At 41.3% G+C, this 16138-nt stretch overlaps 1 long non-coding RNA gene across 1 annotated transcript; it reads right to left on the bottom strand.

Annotated features, from left to right (window-relative positions):
* Positions 1-393: 393 nt before the first annotated feature.
* Positions 394-10069, bottom strand: LOC118163095. The gene is made up of 3 exons (XR_004748845.1): positions 9792-10069; positions 9129-9257; positions 394-494 (listed from the first exon to the last, which is right to left on the bottom strand). It is a non-coding gene; the product is annotated as an uncharacterized LOC118163095 (long non-coding RNA).
* Positions 10070-16138: the final 6069 nt, after the last annotated feature.

Below are 16138 nucleotides of genomic sequence, written 5' to 3' on the forward strand. Positions count from 1 at the left end.
CACTTTCCTGTTTCTCTCCCCCATCCCAGGGAGGGAGGGGGGGAGGGAGTGCGAATGGCTGTGTGGTGTTTAGCTGCCGACTGGGTTAAACCACAACATATGTGCTCTGACGCTTTGTTATACAGTCTACAACATGTATATTTTCTGTGTTGTTTCATGGTATTTTCAAATATACACCCACTAATTTACCTTGCAAAGCAGCCCCGTAACTCCATTTCTTTCACTTAGGCACCTGGCTGATCTAAATTCATAATTTCATGAGAGACACAGTGATGCTGGATGAACACAAAAAAATGAAGAATCCCTTCTTAAGACTCAGTGGGGGTGTTAGGAGGGAAGTTGTTTCTGTTCCTTCTGTGGGCCATATCTCTTTCAATTTCTTTCTTTCTCAATTTCCAGGCCATAGTCTCATGCCTGTTGCTCTTAGCAAAGACTGGCTGCCTTTTTCTAGGAGCTGGGCACTCCTGAAACATTTTGTGCTCCACTTAGCTTTTCTGCAAATGGAAATAGAAAGAATTAAGTGGCTCTTTATCATGATACTTGGACTCAAAAGAAATTGCCAGATCAACATCAAAGTTTGAAATCAAGAAAACAAACAGGAGAAATATTTTGACAAGTTGAACTTAATCTACATTAGAGTTTAAACCCCAGATATCTGGTCTGTCTCCTACCTACTTAATTTCTCCCCTCAAATAAAGTAGCTTCTGCCTCTAGTTCCGTATATCTTTCAGAGCTAAAGAAGCTTTTAAAACTTTCTCTTAATCTCTTCAAGTGATCTTCCAAATGAATGGAGACTTCAAGTGATCTGCCAAATGCCTAAATTAATTGTTCAGGAGATTTGTTGTTAATAACACTTTCTACTGTGAACTGGTTTTGAAAAGAGGTGGAAAAATTCTACTATTTTGACTTCTACAGGTAAGAACTGAGACTGCATGTTTTATTCCTTTTAGTCGGGAAAGAAAATATTTCAGACTCAAATATGTGTCAGATTCAAAAAAAAAAAAAAAAAGTGTATAATATTTTTTAGTGTTTATACTCTAAAACCCTATTTAGGAAATGGCCTTTTTCTGATGATCCTCTGACCTAGTGTTAGAAACACAAGCAAGCACAAAGCAATGTGATTTCTAAAAATAGAATTGAGAATTTGCAATTTTTAAATGGCACAGATTTTACTCAACCTGGTATAAAATTCAAGAGTGGTGAGAATATCACAGAAGTAAAGAAAGCACTGTCTAAAGAAGCTGGAGGAACTCCTGGAAGCCCTTAGCTTTATTTTGGCTTCCTAGTATACCATATAATGAAGGCAGCCTTACCTGTTCACACAGTAACTTCTATTTCTATTGCTACATCCCTACAAGGGGTGGGGGATAGTGGGGAAATAAGCAATGAATGAGATACAAACATCAGGTATCCCATACATGATAATACCAGTAGTGTGCATGAAAAATACTCCGTGGACCATCACCTTTAAATAAGTTAGATGTAGTGTCCTGATTTCGGCTAGGATAGAGTTAATTTTCATCCTAGTAGCTGGTATGGTGCTGTGTTTGGGATTTAGGATGAAAATAACATTGATAACACACTGATGTTTTAATTGCTGCAGAGCAGTGCTTAAACTAAGCCAAGGACTTTTCAGCTTTTCACCCTGTCCTGCCAGTGGGCAGGCTGGGGGTGCAGCAGGAGCTAGGCGGGGACAGACCCAGCATAGCTGGCCTGAACTGGCCAGAGAGGTATTTCATACCATCTGATGTCATGCTGAAAAATTAATATGGTAGGCTGGCTGGGGTGGGGGAACCAGCCGCTTGAGGATAGGCTGCGCATCGGTCAGCAGGTGATGAGCAACTTCATTGTGCATCACTTGTTTATACACATTAGTAGTAGTAGTACTATTATCATTATCATTTTCCTTTGTTTTCTGTCCTTTATCTCAACCCACAGGCTTTTATTTCTTTCTGATTCTCCCCCACCATCCCAGAGAGGGAGCGGGGAGGGTGAGCGAATGGCTGTGTGGTGCTTAGCTGCTGGCCAGGTTAAACCACAACATGTAGACTTTATGGTACAACATATCTTAGTTTTTCCCAAGTCCAAACATTACTAACACATACATTTGCGGAGGTCTGCTTGACAGTAGCCAGATCAACATAGTTACTAGAGAACAGCTTTATTTAAAAGGGAAAAACAAGTTTATTATCTCCAGGAAAACATCCTCCTCCACTTCCAGGGATTTACAACACATAAAGAAGAATGTAATCACCAGAACACCGTTAAAAACATTTGTCTGAAGTTACCAAGCAGTAGGATACACAACAGGGCAGGGAGGAGCTTCTAGTTCAGACTGATCACGCAGGGCTGGCATAAGACCACACACCCCATCTCTTTTCCTTATTGACAAACTTCTCTGCAATTTACCTCACCATAAATGTAAAACTAAATCTGTAGAGGAGACTCCGTTCTCAAATGGAAGGTCAAAAGTCTAGCCCCATTGAATGCAACAGCAAGAAATCACTGTGAATTCATCTTTTGTTTACTATATAGGCCACTGTTAATTAACGTGGTCTTTCAAATGTCTCTTGCACCCAATACTTGTTTTGGTTTCTGGAGGTGAAAAGCTAACTTAGGCTTACCATTTAATCATGTATTTCCAATGCATTCCACCTGAGTACTGTTGAGGCAAGCTCTCCTTCTAATTACAAAGGTGAGCTAAAGAACCAGTGACTAAAACAAGACCAGCTTTTCCTTAAATACTGTTGTATGGCAGGAGAGCGATCAAAGCTAGTAGTTGCTTCTAGAGATCTACTTACTTACAGCAGATGTAAGTAAGATGTAAGTAAGTATATCTCAAATAAGGAATAGTAAGACCTAGTAAGACCTTTTTTTTTTTTTCCCTTCTCTTTTCTTGCTCAGGTTTAAAAAATTCAGTTGAGTCTACTGAGCAATCTTTCAATTAAAAACAAACAAACAAACAAACAAACAAACAAAAAAACTCTGCCTTCCTTCCTTTCTGACCAAAAGCCGACTCAGCCCAAAGAAGGCTAAAAGATTTGCCTAAAGGCCCCAGGGAAGATAGTGTACTATCTACAATTTTATTGTCAGAATAATACCTATTGCTTTTTTATTATTTTATTTTTATTTTTTAATAAGGAAAGGAGATTTTTGTAGCATGATCATTTAACACATGTAAAGCTCTTTCGGATCCATGGTAAAATAATGTGTATACACATACTTCCATGTGCATACACATGTATAATAAATTGATAATTTCTTCCCAATTCCTGGTTGATTGTGAGGCATGAGCATAGCATTTCAGAATGAAACTAAACCCAGAATCATGTTAGATTTGTTGGAAGACTTGTAGTAACCCCAGTAAGAGTTACTGCTTCTTTTGGGAGAAGCTTGATAGAAGCCCAAAGTCCAGTTGCTCCTTAGGGGACCTGGAGGAGTTGCTGCCGAGCTGGAAAGAGAAGAGTGTCTAACCTAATCTGCCATGGGCTTGGCACTGTGCATGTGCTGGAACAGGACCAAAAAAGAGTTTCCTCAGTATGTCAAATATATTTGCAATAACAGATGGAAACGGCCACTCAACGTATTTATCATGTTCTGTATCTGGGGATGGTATTTTTTATGATCGATGCCCTAACCTACGGCAGAGCTTTTCTGTATGCCATTGTGAACATGATTTCATAACTGCAAAAGAGGGCAGCAAAGTCTGCTTCCAATGCAAAATGCTGACAGAAAAGGAGTTCATTCAATTATCTATAAAACTGTGGTATATTTATTGCTTCTGATTCACCATAAAAACATCCAGGGCATATCTGCTCTGTAGGCCACAGAAGCATAATGTCAGAAGTTTTTTTTTCTGCAGTAATAATTTATCCTATTGATGACTGTTTGGAGTTATCCCCAAACAGAGTCATTTAAAATAGGAATGCCCAGCTAATCATGTTCAGATCTTACATGTATTGTTTAAGCTATCCAGAACAAATGATAGGGTGGGCTTGAATAATTTCTTGTGGCCAGGAGACTATGAACTCACTTTGACTCAGTACAGGTGTTGAAATCACTATGGGATTATCCCTGGAGATGGGTAATCCTTTAAAGGTTCAGAGCTTTGGGTTAGATAAAGATCTAAACTTTGGATGTTTATCTGAAACCTTATCTTGATAATCTTAAATCCTGGAGGCTGAACACCCATCAGTTGTACATCTACAAGTAAAAGAGTAATGGGGCCTCTTGTTTCTACAGACTTAAAGCCTGATCCTGACATCTCCGAATAAACAAAATCTCACATTGATATAAACTCGCCTTTGAGTTAGAGCATCACTCACAGGAAGTTCCCTTTCAACTGATAACAAACATTATCTGATGGGGAAAAACTAAAGTTTTGGTCAAAAAAATATAGTGTTTTGTTGTTGTTGTTGTTTGTTTTGTTTTGTTTTGTTTTCCCCCACAAAAGTCATCCATCTTCCATAACAAATTGTTCTTTTTCACTGAAAATCTCTACACCTGAAACTGGGCAAAGGAGCTTTGGTTAAAAAGCAGACTATTTCACCTCCTCCTCCTCCTGCTTGGAAAAATGGGATCTCCCTAATGAAGTACTATGCTTTTAAGTCCTTAAGTCCATGCCAGTATTTTAACTCAGATGTCTCAGATTTCTTTCCTCTTTGCTCTCCTTCATTCCCCAGGATGCCAGATGACTGCTAGTGAAGTATAGAATGTCATGGTAGAGTTGTAGAAAGGGCTGGGAGTGTGAAACACATGCTGCATTTTGCAGAACTGAACCATGCTGGTGTAGAGATATTTTGCTTTTCCACTATGGTACCTCAATTTTTTCATTTAATATTTTCCCCTTTTCTTGCATATTGATGAACATAAGAACATTTTTTTTCCTACCTGATGAAAAATTAAACCATTGATATTAAAATTTGTGTAAGTATGGAAGTTATTGCTGGGGGGAAGGGAGTTTGAGAAATTACCCCCTTTCTTTCACTGACTTTCCCACAGTGAATGGTCTGGTTCCATCCTCTGCTAAGGGATGTGGCCCAGGCTGTGTAGGGGGTGTACAAATGCAGAAAATGGAAACAGACCCCCAGCTATATGATCACTGCTTTCTCCCCAGAGCCTGCTGAAACCAGAAATGTTGCTAGGTCTCAGTTCCTACATCTACAGAGAAAGGAAAGCTGACCCAAAGGAAGAAGTGGAGGAAGGATGAGGACAAGATTCAGGGCTAAGACAGTAACTGGAGATGAGGTAGGTATGGCTTCACCTACCTGCTCCATCACAACCCCCTCAGATGACTCTCTAGACTCTGGCTTTCCTGTTAACTCTGGAGGCTAGCACTTTCTTAAGGAACATTTCAAGACTAAACACTAAAAGGGGAAAAAAAAGTGATCAATTTGATACACTAACAGGAGTCAGACAAAGAAAAGGACTTTGATACTGCTTTAGCAAGCTGAGCTTCTTCCACATTTGGATTATGCTACATAAAGAATTGGTATTGTTTTGCAGTATTTTAGAGGCTAGAAAGAGAATTCAAACACTATCCCCTTCCTTTTCCCCCTGCTATGCCAGTTACAGCCCACAGTCAGAAGGGCAATTCTGCTCATTCCTGCTCCTCTGAGACCTTGTTTATTTTGGCACTATCAGTAGGGTCATGAGATTTATGGACATTAATTAAAGAGATGATAGCAGGACTCTTCTTTGATATGGCAATTTTAAGTTGATATCTAAAGAAAAAGTGCTATTCAGAGTTTCATGGAATTATCTTTTCCCCTGTCCACAGCATAGTTGTCTTTTTGGCAATAAGAAGTTCTTGTATGAGAAGGGAGGGAATGATTTATTCCAAATTATTACATTCAGTGGCTCAAGAGAACCATACTTCCACTTCTGTGGCAGAAAATCATTGCCATTCTCATGGCACTTTCCAAGCATCATCATGCCTTTGATAACTTATTCTCTGTCAAGCTCCCCTATTTAAGCAATACTCTTGTTTTCTCTAGTTAACTACCTTTTATGTCTACAGCTGTTGTTCCTCATCAGTGTTTTATAGTTCAACTAAAAATGCTCATGCAGAAAGACAGTTTATTATTATTATTATTATCTTTCCTATGGGTAGCCATGCTGTCACTAAACTGCTTCCAAGGAGGTCAGGAAATATTTTGTTTCATAAAATACATTTGATGCTGGGTTATGTTGTTTCTGAGCATTGCTCTGAAAATCCTGACCCTTGCAGGGGCAGTCTAGCAAGAGGGGTCTTACTTTCAGAGACACAGAGAGAGATTCACTGCAGGGCTGGGGAAAAGGGGAAAAGGAGAACGGTGCGAGATGAAACACACCTCATTGACTCATGAGCTGAACATAAAGGAAGGGTTTGCCCCTGGTGAGCCTGGGTTTCTCCCAGCAGAGCGAGTGGGGTATGCCCTGGTGGGGAGCATGCACCACCCCTCAGAGGCATGCATAACACAACTGCAAACTTGTGTATTCTTTGTCTCTCCCTTCTCTCACTCACCTTCTGTGCTTTGGGGAAAATTCTTGCAGGATGCTTCCTGTTACTCAGTTAATCATCTCTCATCTTTAAATTCTATTAAACTGGGCATTACAAAAGCTTCCAATGATTTATTAATCAATAATTATTTTCATGGAGCTGCTTGTTACTTGCAGCCAGCATTCTCCAGCCTTGCCAACACCTGCAATTTTTGGCTAAGACTTCTTGCTACTGTGAGAAGTGAGAATGGGTCTTACCCATCTTGTGCCTCACCACAGAAGTGCTGACTAAGTTCCAATGAATTTTAGCCACCCAGACCTACAGTGGAAAATTTAATTGCACTCGTCCCAGCAAAGGAGTCATTTGAAGCTTACAGTTAGCTCCTAGACAGCAGGGAGCATCCATTGTCCCTGATTATGAGTACAAATCAATTATTCTAGAAGATTCACTAGTAAAAAGGCATTGCTCTGAAGCTGTGTGCCCATGGTGAGGATTTGGGCTAACTTTTTTGAGGAACTTGCAGTGAACATCTAGAAACTCAACCGTGTGAACCTGTGTGCTACTACTAACAGTTGATATTCACTCTTACATCTTGCCACCCATTTGCAAACAATCAATACAAGTGCTGGAGATGCCAAACATTTGCAGAAGTTGCCTTCCACAAACAACACTGTCAGCTCAGTTACTTCCTCCAGGTTATTTAAAGATGTCATTTCCCAGTTAAGTTAAAGCAACAGCACTAAAATGGCTGGGCTGTAGGTATTTCCCCGATAAGATGTGACAAAAATTGCTCAGCCACGTGTCACAGCGGCAAGCAGCTCTATAATTTACACCCCAACAGATGGAAATTCAGACATCACAGGTATTAAGTATAACATCATCTATGATTTCACAAGCAGCCAAAAAGTTACTGCATCAGTATAATTTGTGATGAAACTGTTGCTTTATTTTTATATTTAAGTAGCTCTTGTTTATTTTTATAAACTACTTTTCCCCTCTGAAATAATTTATGTAAATGAAGATAGGTAAGAGGTACATTCCCAAGTAGGAAGTACAACAAACAGAGGATGTTGTGGAGGGAATTGGGAGCACAGTGGGCAAGTGGAGAGGAGAGAGCATCAGGGCCGGTGACGGGCCAATGACAGCAAGTCATCAATCACTAATATGGACAAGTTTTCTACCTTAGCATTTTAAGCAATAGAGAAATTCATACAAGAATCCCAGCCTGACTGATGCTATTGAAAGTATTCCACCACCCCACCCCATTAAAACAAACAAACAAAAAAAAAGTATGCTTTTTCTGCTATGTCAAGGCAAACTGGTTCAAAACATTTAAGCCTGCAAACATGTCTGCAATGCAGCCCAGCCTAAAGGCAACAACATGCAAATGGTTTAATAAGTCTACCTTAACAAGCTTAACTTCTGTCCATAACAAGAGTTGAGTGATTGGACTTTTGGGTGAGACATATACACTATGGAAGCACATTATTTCTTAAATAGTAAGTTCTTCAGAGCACAAATCCTCAGTTCCCACAGGCCCTTGTTTGCAGAAGTGTAAACCACATCCTCCCCCCCCCCCCCCCCATTACAAACCCAGAAACAAGTGCTTGTGTCTTGGGCCCAAACCTGAAAAAAGACACAGTAGTCAGCATGTATTTCTGTTGTTTAAAACACTTCAGTTTTTAATACTGAAGGTGGATTCTTGCAGTTCTTTTACTGACACAGTATCATACACATATACCAAATTGCACCAACCATAGAGCATGCCCCAACTGGGAAAACATATGTTTTGCAGCGCCGGCTTTAGCAGGCTGCCAGAAAGCGGGATTAACTCTCAAGCTTGGCGAAAAGGAGGGATTAAATGAAATCCACTGATATTATTACAGGATCTGCAAACATGAATGTGGAACAAAGCATTACATACTAACCTAAGAAACTAAATGGAAAGCGTTAGAGAAGCAACACAATGCAGAAACCTGAAGGGAAACAACCAAGTACTGTAGACCTCCTGACAAGGCGAGCTGTGGAGCATCATCCTTGGTGTGCCATAGAAACATGGCTGCAGTACCTTAAATCCTCATTTTTCTCACCCAAAATTTATAAACAATCTGGAAAACGTGAACACAGCACACATCAAAAGAGCACCCAGCTCTGCAAGTAGCCTGAAACCATCTGAGAAATGTGAGTCTACAGATAGTGAAAACCCACCCTGAGCATTACCATCACCCCAAAAAGACATTTAAATAGTCAAGTCTACTGATTATTTAACTGCTGATAACATATGGGGAACTATTTAGCCACTGTGTTTAACCCAAACCCTCAAATGCTGTAGCAGTGCCCTCAGCTTCCCACTGCATTAACCTCCATCACACAGGCTTTGCAAGGCAGCTCCTGCAGCTCCAGTTCCAGAGTTTGAAATGCTGCTGAATTTTGCCACATGCGCAAAGACTACCACCAGCTGACCTTACCGTCAAGGCAAAGAGCATACAGACTCCCTGGATTACTTCCTTCATCTGATAGTGTGACATTTTATTTGAAAAACCATAGACCCTGCATTACGGAAGCTCCTGGAAGAGGCATAGACAGCCACCCTTGCCTTCCCTGAGTGGCTGGGTCACCTTATGCTGATGGTCCTACAGCTGCCTACCCATGGCTGTGAGCTGCTTGGCTTGAAGTCATTTTGCTGCTTCAGGAGAGGGGTCTCTTGAAGCTCCTGCCTGTGAGGCTCTTCATCCCAGTGCCTGGGTAGATCCTAGGAAACTCAGGGCTCAGTTCACTGTGAATTAGAAAGGCAAGCAATTTGGTTTTCTTTAGGATCACTTGCCCACCAGCTATTTTAAAAACAAACAACAATAAAAACCCTACAATTCAGCTCTTATCTGCTTAGCTCTGTATATGTGAATTTTCTTTCCTGTTATTGCAGCAATGGTAGGGATGGAGAAATGCTCTTGATTTCCTTTTTCAGAAAACTTTTCTTTTCTAAACAATTGGTATTAAAAAGAACAAAACCACCAAGAAACAGCATGCTTATTTCACAAATTTACGGTAATGTTAGAGCTCTGTATATTGTTTCAGCACTTGCTGAAATGAAGCTTGATTAGATTAATATTCACTGGTATTAAACTTATCTAAGAGACACTTTCACTACTGACTTTTGGGATCCTGAGAGAATGAGCCTACTCTCAATAGCAAGGGTGGACTCTCAGCATTCAGGCAAACAGATCCTTTCAACTGGCTTCTACAAAAAACAGGTGTGATCATAATGTGCTTGTTCATATGTATTTTCACATGGGTGTGTACCTGTATTTACCTGCAGATATATAGGTGTATCCTCCTCTAGTAGCTCTTGAACCTACTGGTCAATCTCAGCCAGCCTGATCTATCAGAGGCATAGGTTACAAGGATTAAGGTCCTGAAAACAGGCAAGTAGAAGAAATATCTCAGAAAATAGCCCACTCCAAGGAAAAGAGTGCAGGGTGAGCTCCCCATAGAGCACATATAACCAAGCAAGAAAAGCTTCATTTGAGGCCCACCCTGGATCATTGGAAGATCCCAACAACCTCAGCAGGTTTCCCAGCATGCCTGTTTTCTGCTGGAGCTGAATAAAATAGTGGTAAAGATCAACAGTAATGCAACCAGCATCACATGATCACTTGTGCTTATTCTGATGGTCAGGACTTGGATTATCCAGTAGAGCATATAACAGTACAAGCCATATATTTTGTAAAAGTTCCTACAACATATTAGTTGACATACATTTAGCTAAGGGAGTCATGTTACCTCAAGGATCTTCAAAACTAATATTTGTGAAGGTCCCAACATAGTCTTAGATTAATCCATTTGAGTAGTATGCTGGGCATTCATTAATTTATGGGGGAATGCAATGTGCTTATTCATATAAAAAAAAATAACAAGAAACTTTCGGGTGTTTTCTTGCCTCATGAGTTTAATTGGGACAGATGATGTCAGTGAAGCCAATAAAGAAACACCACCTCCTTGCATAACAGCGACTCTTTATACAGTCCTAGTCTTGTTGTCTCCTCCAAAGGTTTCAGGAGATGCATGACTTCCATGTCTTTCCTATGGTATCTTATAACAGCTCACCTTCTTGGTGTATGAGCTGTTATAAGACTGGGGGATGGAGAAGTAGACATCAGACAAACATGACCATTGACACCACACACAGAATGCCTGAGCCAGCCCCCTTTTTCCATAATGGAAACCAGATCAGGTTGCACAAACCAATTTCTGCAGCTAAAAGTCAAAGAGAGAGGCAGGGCGTAGAACAAGGCTGCCCAGCAACAGCCCCATTTTTAAGGCAGGACTATGAATTATTGGAAAGCTAAGTGACAATGTGACAAAGTGTCACAGTCATCATCTCTCCTGCAATAAAACTTACATCTCAGGGTAAACTCATCAGCACCGTAACTTTTCATCTAGAATCTTATCAGTAGTGTATGAGCAGCTGGTTTATGTTTTACATTGTTCATTTCAAGGAATTGTCCATTTGTTTCTTACAAATGAATATCTTGCATCATGTCTTTGTCCAATGGTTTATTTTATATTTGAGCAATGCAAAACAATTACTCAATAAATCACTGGAGGAATGTACATGAGGATTATTTGTCATGGTTATAAATAAATGAACTTTAGCAATAGCTGATAAACAGAAGATTATGGACAATTCAGGCATGCTTTCAAAAAGATCAGAGCATGACTTCAGCCCGTCATTAACAAGCTTCATTATATTGTCCCATAGCCCTCTGGAAACACTGTAAGAGAGGTGGCTAACTGCCAATACACACTGGTAACTGACTGCCAGGAATATGCTATAAAGCCCTTTTTGTTCTGCTGCAGGGTGTCTGTACTACTAATTTCTACCAGAAACAGAAGTACACAGCATCTGTGAAAACTAGACCATCTGTGAAAACATGAAGAAAATTCTATGAGTGCTTCAGTCTTAAGAGATCAGCTTTAGCTATTAAGATTGAACTAGATAATCAAATCTGGCCTTAGGTTTTACTCTACAAGTGGTCTTAATGTGGCTAAGAGCTGGAGAACATTTTGATCTGCACTTTGAAATCTTTCATACTCAACTCTAGTGGACCTTTTTCATTTGGCACTCAAATTAAATGCTCTGCTGAATAGGATTACTTATTTAAATGCTTCCTGAATAAAGACCGAGCAAGAAAGTATGTCTAGCCTTCAAAATGCCAGTGCAGATACTAGGGAGGCTCCAATTTCTATTGACTGAATTGCTGCAGCTCACACATTTTAATAGGAACTAGTCACATCTGTGGATTTTAGCATCTCAAAACCTAGGCAGACTTAGACTGTGATACAACCACATTCCCAATAACTGCTGTGATCACTTACAGAAGTTCAGTTTAAGCTAACTTAGACCCATACCTTTGAAATTCTAGATTTGATCCAGCTTAGGGAGAAAGGAAGAGGGCAAAAGGATAACCTGAGCTTTTAATAGAAAGGCTTATTTCTTCAAAATACATCTGAGACCATTAAACCTGAGTTTAATGTAAAGACTCAAGAACAGATTAATCTGATTTCAAAAACAGAAACAAATACACATTTTTGAAATGCAATGTTGGGAGAAGCAGTAATTTTAACGGATGTGCCAATCCTAGTATAATATTTCTGAAGTATAATTACCAGCAGATACAAAATGGCCACTGTGCTTATGATAAGATGCAATTAATGCAGATAAAGCTTTATCTATCGACGTGAAGTACAACAGAAAACAAAGAAAAAACACTTAGATATGTGTCTGTGTCAGTAACAGCTAGAACTAGCATTGCTCTTCAGACTGATATCCGAATTGCAGCTATCTGCCAAAAAATGCTTGCAAGCAGTACACAGCTCTTATTGTCTGTTGTTACTATCTAGGCATCTATCTTAGAAATAGCTAAAGTGTCCTTTGCTTTTCTGTATGAGGATGTGGTGCGATGCTTGGCAGGGCTGATAGAGGCTCACAGATGCCACAGGAGAGCAGGTCCACTGCACCTCATCTCCCCTCCCTGATCCCTCCCCTCTCGCTGGCGCACAGCTTACATTGATAAACCAATTCAAGTCAGCAACCCAGCAGGAAGCTAACCCAGGGAGGGGGGAAAGCAACCCATATACAGAATAGAAGGTTGAACAAGTCTGTGCAAACAGACACGCACCAGAGTTAGCGCAGCATTGTTGGTGCTGGGAGGGATGGGGGCAGACAGCTCCTGCACTGACGGCAAGGCACGACGCTGGCCTCGCTCTGCTGTCTGACCGCACCCTCGGCTTCTAGGAACAGTGACTTTAAAAAAAAAAGAAAAGTATACCAGTAATGACTGCTTCTTCCTCTAATTTCATCCTCCAGTCTTTGATGGTATGGGTGCTGGTATCCTGAAATATAGGGGTCCACCGTGAAAGGGGAAAGAACCAGGCTTGGAGCAGGAGGATTAGGCACAATGAAAAACAAATCTGGTGATGAAATTTGCAAGACAGGACTGTTATAACTACACAAACAGCCAAACACAAATTCAACATCAGCTGCTTTCCTCCATTTTTTTCCCCTTATCTATGTCCCTGCATTGACCAGTACCTTAGAACAGAGTTGTGATATTTAACAGAACTGGCAATAGAAGGGAGAAAGACCCCCAGAAAGCATCAGAAGCACTTAGGGTCTGGCAGGCAGAAGTCAACACCAGAATAAAAGGATAATTCTGTTAATTTTCTGAACAAGAGAGACTTTCAGAGACCACCATTCTCCTGAACATGAACCACAGTCACTCCTGAAACCCAGTCAGTACCACTAAGAGCAAGCCACTACACCTGCTGCAAACTCTGAATACTGAAGAGACCAACAAGTCTGCACACCCACTGCTACCATGAGCTCAGCATGCACATTCACCTTGGAGGGAGTACATTGCTTCCCAGAGGAGAGATTAAACCAGGCCAAGGTACAGGTCTGCAGGGAGCCTACCTGGCACATGCGCACTCCAGGTCTCTCAAACATCCAGTTTGGTCAGTCTCTCCTGTGCAGCAGGAGTGGCCTTACACTTAAACGCAATCTAAATCTACCCTCTTCCAGTTTAACGTTATTGCAGCTTGTCCTGTCACCTCAGGCTCTGGTATAAAGTATCTTATAAGCCCTCTCTATACATTGAAAGGATTGTATAATGCCTCCTGGAGACTTCTCTAGACTGAACACCACCAACACAGCCTTTCTGAATAGGAGAGGCATTCCAGCCCTCTGATAATTTTTGTGGCCTTCTGCTGGATCACCTCTAATGGGTCCCTGTCCTTCCTATGCCGGGAACCCCAGAGCTGAATGCAGCACCCCAGGTGGGGTCTCACGAGAGCAGAGCAGATGGAGACAAATCACCCTCCTTGCCCTGCTGGCCACACTGCTTTTGATGCAGCCCAGGATACATTAGCTTTCAGGGCTGCATGGGAGCATTACCAGCTCATGCCCATTTTTTCAGCCACCAGTACACACCCGACTCCTTCTCTGCAGGCCTGATCTCAATCCACTCATCCCCCAGCGTGTGTCTGGGGATTGTCCCAGCCCAGGTGCAAGACCCTGCACTTGGCCTTGTTAAAACATGACAACATGCCAAGCATCAACTGCTTCCCATCCTTTTCAGGGGAGATTTGCAGAGCAAAACATAGCTTGGTGGGGAGGAAAGCCTCTCTACTACTGAAATAACACAGGCAGGTGCAAATCATGCTACTGCAGAACACCCGGTGATTGTAAAAACAGCAGAAACTAGTCAATTAGTGTTGGTAGTTCATTACAGAGCATCTTTGACTATTAAATCTTTAATCCTCTACTAGCACATTTTTCTCTCCTCTCACATAAACATCATTTGGTTCCCTGGAATGAAGTAGGGCTCTTTCACAGTCAACCGCAGCCCAGAAGAGCCACTGAGAGGAAAGTAAGCACTAAGGCATCCTCTTTACTTTGTTGTTCCTCTAATTTTGACTTAACAGACATCAAATTTTCATTACCAGCAGGCTCCAGAAGTGTCTGTGGAAAGAAGAGCCTGGGAGGCAGGGGGAATTCTCAGGGTGGGGTATGGACTAGAGGCACTATAACCCTCCTGCCTCCATTAGTGAGGCATTATGGTGGATAAACAGAGCCTTCCCCAGGGAAGTATTACTCAGTGCAACCCAAGCCTCTTCCTCATACCACCATCCAGCCAGGAATCCAGCTGCACATGATTTCTGGGCTGCATGGGGAGCAAGGTCAGCTTGGCCCTGCTTACGCAAGTGTTAGCTACTTTGCTGGGCTGCTTCACAAAGGGAAGGGGCTGAGCCCTGTTACCATGTACATCCCCACAGCAAAACTTAGCAGTAAACTTGCACGTAAGTCAGACATATGTGGATTTGCTTTGCATCCTGTGCATTGCCATGCTGTCCTCCAAGCAGTCATCACAGACTTTTGAAAAACGGTTACTAATCCTCAGGACCCAACCTGGAGTCACGGGACAACATGAAGTGGTTCAAGAAGTAATCCTGTATCTGTAGCACCACCGAGGTGGTTTTTCTGCTGAAGATAAGTGGTTGTTCCCAGTTACTTCACAAGCATCTTCCTTAACCCTTAGCACTTTCCCAAATAGCACTCCTGGATCCAGCCATGAACTGAGACTTGTACATAACCATACATATCCAATTCAACCTGTCCTATTTTTCATAGTATCCCTGTCCATTTAGAACTGTTTGGGTCAGGATAGCTATTACCAGAGAAGGAAAACTGCTTGTCCCAGAGAATGTACTGGGTCTTCTGCAGCAGAAAAGACAAGCAGAACAACCTTTTCCATTGAAAATATAGTCAGGCCCTCTGGGTATATGCAAGGTGTCTCATAACGACCATTCTGGAGACATATAGCAACTTCAAAATATTGCTAAGTGACATTGCTATCCTCCTGTTATGGGTTTTAAGAAAAAAAAGTCACTAAACCTGTACATAACACTTCCTTACTCTTGTACTCTGTCTACTCTGTCCTCCACATTTCCTTTTTTTTTTTTTTTTTTCCCCAGGAGGTGCCAGAAACCAGCTAGAATATCAGAAAAAAAATTCTAGGCCTCCTGTTTGTGTATATTCAGTAAACACGGCTATGTGGATATGACCAAGCCCTTGTAGTTTCTTCACACAGACTTGGATACATAAAGAACAAAAGATTTCAAATATGTGATTAATTATGATGTTTTGTCCTGCTTGCATGTGCAGTACTTGAAAGATTCTTCACCAAATGCACAGTGATCCCAGTCAGAGGACACAAACTGCAGGGGAGACCTGATATTTCATGAGCTCTGCTCCAGGAAGAATAACAGGCCTTAGCCATCAGTGGTGCAGTCTAACAAATATTGGCAGGCAGAGTTTACCTACCTTTAACCTGGGAGATAGACTTGGGTTTATTTCTGACTGGAAAGCTCACCAGATGCATTTATCCACCCCTATTTTGTTACATCCCTGTGTAAAGACTGATCAAACTGCCATACTCTGCATGGCATTAGCTGCTTCACAACAACAACCCAGCAATATCTCAACTATCAACCTCACAGTGCTAATGCTTGCAGAATTCAAGCTTAATGCATACACCCTGTACACTTCCCTGCCAGTAAAATTTGTGAAAACAAGCTTGAAAGAAATACAAGTTGGCT

Source organism: Oxyura jamaicensis, chromosome 2, assembly GCF_011077185.1.
Source record: "Oxyura jamaicensis isolate SHBP4307 breed ruddy duck chromosome 2, BPBGC_Ojam_1.0, whole genome shotgun sequence".
NCBI classification, from domain to species: domain Eukaryota; kingdom Metazoa; phylum Chordata; class Aves; order Anseriformes; family Anatidae; genus Oxyura; species Oxyura jamaicensis.